The sequence below is a fragment of the Meriones unguiculatus genome, chromosome 7 (genome assembly GCF_030254825.1).
Source record: "Meriones unguiculatus strain TT.TT164.6M chromosome 7, Bangor_MerUng_6.1, whole genome shotgun sequence".
NCBI classification, from domain to species: Eukaryota; Metazoa; Chordata; class Mammalia; order Rodentia; family Muridae; genus Meriones; species Meriones unguiculatus.
This window is the reverse complement of record NC_083355.1, coordinates 47,208,427-47,217,567: the sequence shown is the minus strand read 5'-3', so window position 1 is coordinate 47,217,567 and position 9,141 is coordinate 47,208,427.

The following is a 9,141-nucleotide window of genomic DNA, read 5'->3' as shown; positions in this document are numbered from 1 at the left end:
GACTAGATCCGGTTCCATCTATAACCTGGTGACACAGGCATGGGGCCCACACATGAGTGTAGGCAACAGGCAGGTCCCCGGAGGGTCTTTTGGCCAGGCCTGGGGCAGGGCTGCGCCTGGCAGCCTCAGTTTCCCTGGCTCCAGGGAAGAATGAAGGTTTTTGAGCGGGCTCACAGTCTGCCTCAGATGGAAGATCCCTGGTTGCATCCGTGTCCTGCTCAGTTCTGCCTGTGGGTATCTGAGCAGTTGTCTTCATTTGGGTCCTCTGCCAACACCTGGCATGGTCTCTGTTCCCCTCTCTCCTCTGCTCTCCTTTCCTTCCATTATCTCTCTTTCTATAGTGCTCTGTCTCTTTTCCATCTCTCTTGGTCTCTTACACCGCTGTCTCTCCTGTCACCATGCACTCTAACACGCAGCTCACTGAGGTGAGAAGCCTGGTCCATCAGCTGCCATGGCTCATCTCGTGCAAATTTACAACTCTGGGCAGGCCTGGGCTCCTGAACCCTATACTCTGTCTTTCTTGTTCAAAACCTGCTGTGGTTCTTAGTACCTATGGAAACAACAAATGGCTTTCAACTCCTGTAGTCCCCACCCATGCTAGTGCCCCTGGGAAATCTCCCTGAGTGACTCCTGGCCCAGAAGAAGACCTTCTTGGTCCAGGTCTACACCTTTCCAAGTCCTTTCTCTACCCCTTCCCTAATTTGGTCTGTGTTCTCACCACGCAGACTCAGTTTCCCTTTGTGGTAAAAGAAGACTAGATTAAATGTATCTTCCAGAGTGCCAGTGATAAAAACTCATGGGCAAACAATGAAGGCCCCACATCAAACCACTGGCACCACCCCCACCCCCACCCTGTCACCAGCCTAGTGGGTAGGGTAGACACTTTCACATTGTTTGAGACAGGATCATCCAAGGTACCCAGGTTAGCTTGGAACTCATGACTCTTCCATCTCAGGCCAGCAGAGAATGGGGTCACAGGTCTTCACCACAGCACTGGGCCACATCCGACCGTGGTTTTTTTGCAGTGCTGAGTGTGAGACTCAGAGCCTTACCCCATGCTCAGCAAGCATTCCTCTGCCCACTCATGACCTCACTGGAGGATTCTAGGCAGAGTTCCACCTATAGGGCACATACAGCCAACCCCTCCCCAATTTATAGATGGGAAACTGAGGCCCAAGGAAAGCTCACTGGTGGCCACCCAGCTTGTCAGTGAGTCAGCTGACCTTGGTGCTGAGCTGGAATGAGATCTTTAGCCCCTTCTCCCCCCAATGAGGCTGAACCAACTACCTAACGCTGAGTCATCTGAGGTCCCTACTGCCCCGAGGCCTGCCCTCCACAGGTGCTGTGGCTAATTCCAGGCCTGGTAGTTGAAGCTCAGGAAGAAGATCCATCCTGCAGAACCCGTTTCCCTGGGTATGACCTTGTAGGGCAGGCCCTGGGGTTTGGACCTGTGCCTTGCTCGAGAAGCTCTGGGGAGAGGACCAGGGGACTGGGAACCACTTGAGAGTCCAGCTGCATGCCTCTGTCCCCAGCCACGCCCTTCCCCCCTGCCCTGTAGCCTTGGGGATGAATGTGCCCCCAGGGACACTTGAGAAGTCCTGGCTGAGGGTGGAGGGACATTTGAAGTTCCTGGCCCTGAAGGGAGGTCTGTGCACCAGAGGAGGACCAGTTAGAGGATGTCATTATAGCTCAGAATGAGTGTGGTCCCCTTTACTCCACTTCAGGGTAGACAGCTTGGACAAAGGACTTAGAGTCATTTGTGGAACAGAGTTATGACTCAGGCTACTGAGCTGGTTCAGCTCCTTTCTCTTCCCTGTGCATTTGCACACACATGCGTGTATGTGTGTGTGTGTATGTGTGTGTGTGTGTGTGTGTGTGTGTGTCAAATGTCACCTTGTGGGATTTTGTTCTCTCCTTCCATCATGTGGGTCTAGGAAGCCCAGTTCAGGTGGTCAGACTTGGTGGCAAGCTCCTTACCAATTGAACCATCTCTCCAGCCCACTGTGAAGGTCTGGGTGACGACGTGGAGGCTGTGACCCAGCCCGGTACGGTGAGGCCAGTCATTTCAACAGTGCAGACAAGTGTCTTAGTTCTGAGTGTTGCAGAAGCAAAACCCAAGAGAAGATCTTAGGAATGAATAGTTTTGTCTGGGAGGTGACCCTGGGAGGTGACCCAGGGACAGAGAGACCGACAGACCCCAACCTTCAAATAAGCTGGTTATCTGCCAGGTTCCTCAGGGTTGCATTCCCACAGGCAGCCTACTGGGGATGCCTCACCCACCAATCCCTGTTCCTGCACTCTGTGCCTGGAGGGTGCTGATTGGCTAGAATTTCTTTGACCACCGTTTTTTGTTTTTGTTTTTGAGACTATGTGTATATAGCCCAGGCTGGACCGAACTCACAGAGAGCCACCTTCCTCTGGCACAGGTACTGGGATTAAAGGCATGCACCATCCTGCCTGGCCCAGCTTTAGTGTTGTGAGACAGGAATTTGCTATACAGCCCAGGCCAGCTTCGGCCATGCACTCTTCCTGCCTCGCACTGGAGTGCTAGGGTGATACATAGGTGTGAGCCATCAGGCTAGGGCCTTGGCTCCTTTCAATCTGTAGGCCCCCTGAGTCACACAATCCTGGAGACGGTCAGGATGGGGAAGAGATTCTCATGTCATTTGATCCCCATAGTCACCTGCCTTGCTCCACCCATTTCACAGGCACGGAAGGCAACTGAACTAACTGCGTTGGCTTCCCCTTGACACGCAGAGCTACCTCCCCACTCTCCTGTGCTTCCTGCCAGCATGAAACGGAGCCAGCAGTGCCCGTTGTCACCAACGCTGCTGGTTCACCCTAACTTCCACATCTGGCATGTTCCTCTCTCTGCAAACTGCTCACCCAGGGTCACTCAGCTGGCTTGTAGCAAGTCGGGATTTGAACCGGAGTGTCTGATCCTGAAACCCTGATGCTCCCGTTTACCAAGAAGGACCCCAGGGCCTGGTGAGATCTGTGGTAGATCACAGGCCCAGCTCATCCAGATTCTGTCCCTGGTGTCAGCTCCAGGGTTTCCCTCCCAACACTGAAGGGAGGATTGACCTAGGTGGTGTGGGTGCGGTCTGAAGTCCTTGAGATGCTGAGCAGCACCTTGTGGTTTAGAGAGCTACAAAACAGGCAGAGCCACAGGCTCGGTGGCACAGTCGGGTAATTAATAATAATTACGGCTAACTTCGATTGGCCCCGTTGTGCCTGCAGCTCTCTGCCAACTGCTTTCAATTGAATCTCACTCGGTTTTTCAATCCTTCCAAGAGACAGACACTGTGTTTCACTTTAAAATTTTTAACTTCTTTTTATTTTATGTGTATAAGCATGTCTATATGTAAATTTGTACACAACATGCATGCAGCATTCTTGGAGGCCAGAAGGGGGCATCAGATCTAAAACTAAAATTGGGTGTCTGTGAGCCACCCAATATGGGTGCAGGGTACTGAACCCAGATTCTCTGCGGGAGCAGCCAATGCTCCTCAGAGTAGTAACTTATTCAAGTGTCAGAGCTGGGAGTTGAGCATGAGCTCTTGACTCCCAGAATGCATACACTGAGCCACTAACCGGTGCCATGGACAACCTCTTCCGGTCTCACAGGGGCCAGCCATTGCTGCTCTCAGGAGTCAGCTCCACCCATGACTCTGAAAAGTCGGGCCCAAGGGGTGTGGCTGCCTGGGCTCCAACTGCCTCCAGGAATGTTTACCTATGGGGTACAGTCTTCCCCAGCTGAGCAGAGTGTTTGTCTATGGGGCATGGCCTCCCCCTGTGCAGCAGAGGGCAGGTTTATTTGGCTTCTGTAGAGACAATAATGTTCCTTTTGAGGGTGAGGCAGGAATATTTGCTTCTAATGTTTATATTGGAACTTATTCTTTTAATGAATAGTTTTTAGTTTTTCTTTAAAAAATTTTAAATGAAAATATTTTTCATACAATATATTCTGACAGTTTCCCCTCCCCCCCAGCTCCTCTCCATCTCCCACAATTTACACAACTCCATTCCTTCTTTCTCTCTCTCTTTAGAAAAGAACATAAAACAAAAACCAAATAGGCAAACAAAAAACCAAAACAAGGAAAAAGCACAAGAAACACACATATACGCACAGCTCCAGGAAAACAGAAGGTTGGATACCACATAGGGCTGGAGAGATGCTCAGCGGTTAAGAGCACTGGCTGCTCTTCCAGAGGAGCCGGGTTCAATTCCCAGCACCCACATGGCAGCTCACACCTGTTGGCACCTCTAATTTCAGGGGATCTGGCACCTCACAGAGACACACATACAGGCAAAACATGGATGCACATAAATAAATGAATCTTAAAAAAAAAAAAAAAAAAAAAAGAAAGAAAGAAACCGGAGACCATCATTTACAGGCAAAAGACCAGTAAAAAAGAAATGCCTAACCAAAGCAGTATGAGTCGAAAAGTATAAAACAAACCTTTCATTTGGTTTTGTATTAGCGATCTCCTGCTGGGCGACGGACCTGCCTTAAACGTGTTTTGTATAGCCAGTGAGAATGCATTGGAGAGAACTATTTTTCACTTGCAAGTACTTGTCGGCTGAAGATAGTTTCCGGGTTAGGAATGGGAGCCCATGTCCACTTCCTTTCCGCACTGGAGCTCCATCTGGCTTAGACCCGTGCAGGCCCTAAGCTGCTGCCACAGTTTCTGTGAGCTCATGTGTGCTTCGGTCCTGTTGGATCTGGAAGGCCTATTTCTTGGGGCCCTTCATCATCTCTGCTTCTTCCATTCTTTCTGCCCCCTCTTCCACAGGGTCCTCTGTGCCCCAAGGACGGTTGTTTGGTGGCCACATGCCAAGGTCTCTCATTCTCTCACATTGTCCAGTTGTGGGTCTCTGTGCTTGTTCCCATCTACTGCAAGAGGAGAATGATGGCTGAGCATGACACTGATCTGTGACTGTAGTAGAGTGCCATCAGGAGGCATTTTACTGCTGTTTCTTTGGTAGAACAACAGTATTTGGTTTTCCCATAGGCCCATGGCCTATTTAGTCTCAGGTTCTTGGCTGTTGGCAGTGACAGTGTTTACAACTTTTGTGGCAGTATTGCACAGGTGTTTCAGCTAGGCAGCTTACCATCGTAGACCTCAGGGTTTATACCTTTCTGTCAGGGACCACCTGAGGGAACTCGCCAACTTCAGAGACCACCTGAAGGAGCTCACCAACTTGCCTCAACTTGCCCGTTCCCTTACCTGCAGTAAACATACTGCTTGGAGATGCCCGTTCCCTTACCTGCAATAAACATACTGCTTGGAGATGTCAGAGACCACCTGCAGAAACCCATCAACCTGCCTCAACTTGCCCGTTTCCTTACCTGCAGTAAACATACTGCTTGGTAACAGCAGAGATGTGCTCACAGAACCATGGCTTATCACAAGATGTTTCAGGCCCCTGGCCGAGAAGAATTTGTAATTTTTCACCCACCCTACTTCCTCATCCTGAACCCTATATAAAAGCTGATTCTGCTCAGTAAAGTTGGTCCTTGACAAGCACCTGTTCGCTTGGACTCATTTCTTTCTCTCAGCCCATCTTTTCACAGGATCGGATTCTCTTCTATCCCCCGCTAATAACAGGCTCCGCTGGCCGGAGCACCTTTCTCCAATTTCTTTAAGAGATTTTTTTTTTTACACTTTATGTAATTATTTGTGTGTGTGTGTCCCTAGATCAGAAGACACTTTGTAGGAGTCAATTCTCTTCTTCTACTATGTGTTTACTAGGGATTGAACTCAGGTAACCAAGCTTGGCAAATACGTGTCCTTACCTGATGAGCCATTGTGGTGGTTCCTTTTTTCACAAGTTTATACATGTGTACAATATATGTTGATTTTATGCATCCCCTTCTCCTCCCCCAACATCTCTCCAATGTGCCTGCTGAAATGCTGACCCATCTTGGTCTTGAGAGGTTGAAGTGGTTCTTGAGTGCAATGGCCATGCTGAGTCCAACTGGCAGCCCTTCACAGCACGCCTCCCCAGCCTCCGGCTCTTGGAGTTATTCCTTGACCCCCGTGGGAGGGATGGTGGGAGGCACCCTATTCCAGTCTGAATACTCAACAGATACCTTAATTGCAGACCTTTGACCAGCTAAGTCTGTCCACGAACTGCTGCTCACTGGGAAAAGAGCTCTCCCTGCTCAAGAATGACAGCAGTGTTCATTTACAGAGAGAATTGCTTGCACCACTGGCTGAGTAGAAAGGTAGGTCCTCCAATCCCTCTGATCCCTCTGGCTCCAGCAGATTCTGTGCTGTAGAGGAAGGGGAGCGAAGCTGGTAGTTTCTGCAGCTTCAGGGTTCCTGGGGTCCTGGCATGTGTGGAAGTGGGGGGCGGTCATTTCCTAGTGTTTCCCTCAAAGCCCTGGACTCCTCAGTGGCCTTCTGTGGTCCTCCAGGCCCTATGTGGAGCAGCCCTTTCTTCTCTCTCCCAGGAGAGAGATGTGGCCTCACTGGTCCACCTTCTCTGCAGGATGAGCTAGATCTGTGTGTTCTCCTCACTCTGCTCTCACTCCCTCAGGATTTAATTTACTGTTCCATGTGTGTATGTTGACCCCGATCCAGGCAGTGTAGGAAGGCTGCTGAGGGCCCGAGAAAACAGACCAGGAAGAAGACACACTCTGGGGAAGCAACCGGGACTCAGTTTCCTTTGAATCTTTCTGGGAAGACATGCTTCTGTTAACAAGAATAGTTAGCTAGAAGCAGAACTACAGACTCCAAAAAGCAAAGTTAGCACAATTAGAGACTCTCCCAGAACTTTCAACTTCGATGGATCAGGTCTTTGTGTCCTTTTGGCGGGTGGTGCTGTCGACATGCTGAGTTTTGTGGCCTGAATGGAGCTTCCGTCACAGAGTCAGTTGTACTTAGGCGGGAGGGATGAAAGTATGTGCAGGTGTGGATATTCGAGGAGGCCAGAAGAAGAGGATGTTGGATCCCCTGGGGCTGGAGTTACAGGTGTGACGCATCCAAGCGGGTGCTGGGAATAGCCGGTGCCCCACTCACTGAGCTCCATTCAACTCACCCAGCTCATGACCCTCATCACCTTCCTCTGTTCTTTACTGCTATAACAAAGCACCGAGACTGGGAAATTACTCAAGAAAGGAGGTTTACTCAAGCCAGGAAGTTCAAGATTATGCTAGTCAGCTCTCTATAACAAAACATCTCAGGAAATTATAAAGAAAATATTTATTTTGATTCACATTTTCTTTTGGGGGGACACGATTGAACAGTAGTGATTGTGCATCACTTTGACTCTTCTGTTCCATGTGGAGCCAAGAACATTCTATGTTGGAAGTTGTTTGTCTGAGAACTGTGGGTGGGCTGAAGGAATGTGGGGAGGGATCACCATCAGTGTGTGCTAGAGTCTTAAATCTGTGCTGAAGAAACTATCATGTACTTGAACTTTTCCTTTAAATGTGTTAGTTACTTTTCTCATTGTTGAAATAAAAGAGGAGGCATTTATTTTGGCTCACAGTTTGAGGGACACAGTCCACACAGCAGGGAAGGCACGGAGTAGTGTCTTGGTTTGGCAGTGTGAGCTTGCAGCTGCTACTTCTTACATACAGGCAGATTAGGAAGCAGAGAGCGAGGCTGCATATCCCAAAGACGTACAGTCTTTCCAAACAGAGCCACCTGCTGGGGACACAAACCTGGGGGAACGTCTCGCATTCAAGCCACAACCAAATCTATACCACTGGCCCCCCCCAATGTCACCAGGCGGTGGCATACACCTGTGATGGGGAGTGGGACTGCTGTTGAATGAAATGAGGACGTGACCGCTCCCAGGAATGGTTGAAGGGAAGGTTTACTGTAGCCATGAGGGACAGCACAGACAGAGGCATCTGGAAAAATCCAGAGTGAAGCAGGTCAGCAGACCAAAGGGCCCATGAGAGGAGAGCGAGAGACGGAGAGCAAGAGAGGAAGGACAGAGGGAGGTGAAGGAGACTAAGAGGCCAGAGAGAACCAGGAGGCTGGGGGTGGGGGGTGGGGGAAGCGAAGCCCAGCCCCTGGACTGGAGAGGTTTAAGATGGGGGTAGGCTAGGAAGTTCTGGGAGGAGCCACAGGTATTGACTGAGACTTGTCTCAAAAATTTTTGGGACTGGACCGCTGAAGTCTGAGGCAGTCTGAGGCTAGCCTGGGCTAGATAGTGAGTTCTCTCTCCCCTGTCCCTCCAAGGTCTCACTCTGTAGCCCAAGCTGGCTTTAACTTGTGCAGTCTTTCATCCCATCCCCCAGTGCTGGAATACTATGATAGATGTGTGTCACCATGCTTAGCTTCCAACTATATTACCATATTGTTTTCACCCATCTTGGAGTATCATAGATTATAGGATGCTTATGTGATCATAGTAGCTAATGATACAGGCATCAAGACAGGTGTTTGGATGCTATCTGAACACAAGCATACAAGAACATAAGCTTGAAACTGAGATGGTTAAGTCACAGACAGGTAGGTACAGCATGGATACACTGAATTGACTGGTACTCCCATCCTGGGAGGGATGGAGTGGGACACCATAAGATACCATCATGGGGTAGAATATCACATGAGTAAGAATTTGGGTGCTAAAGAGTTGGCTCCATGGTTAAGAGCACTGGAAGCTTTTGCAGAGAAGCCAGGTTTAGTTCCCAGAATCTACATGGAGGCTCCATGTATATATAACTCCAGATCCAGGGGATCCATTGCCCTCTTCTGGACTCCAGGGGTACTGCATACCTGTGGTGAACTTGCACACATGTAGGCAAACGCACATATAAAAAAATGAAATGAAAAAAGCACATGGAGTCAGAGCACAGTCTGTGAGAGTCAGCTTATTTTTTCCACCATGCTGGTCCCGGGGACCAAAGTCGGGTCGTTGAGCTTGGTGGACAGCCCCAGTGTCAGAAATTTTCTACTTGACATTGCTGTGTTTTGACCATGGCTGCTTGTGGGTGACTGAACCTGCCAGAGGCAAGATTGTGGAGGGAGAAGCAAAGGGAGGCACCGGTGCAGCTCGCGGGATGGACAGAGCAAAGGCCCAGACAGGGTGAGGCTTAGGACTGATGGAGAAACAAGACGAAAGGAACCGGCAAGGGAGCTGCGGCCAGGGAGAGGTGGTCAGGTCATAAGACTGGAA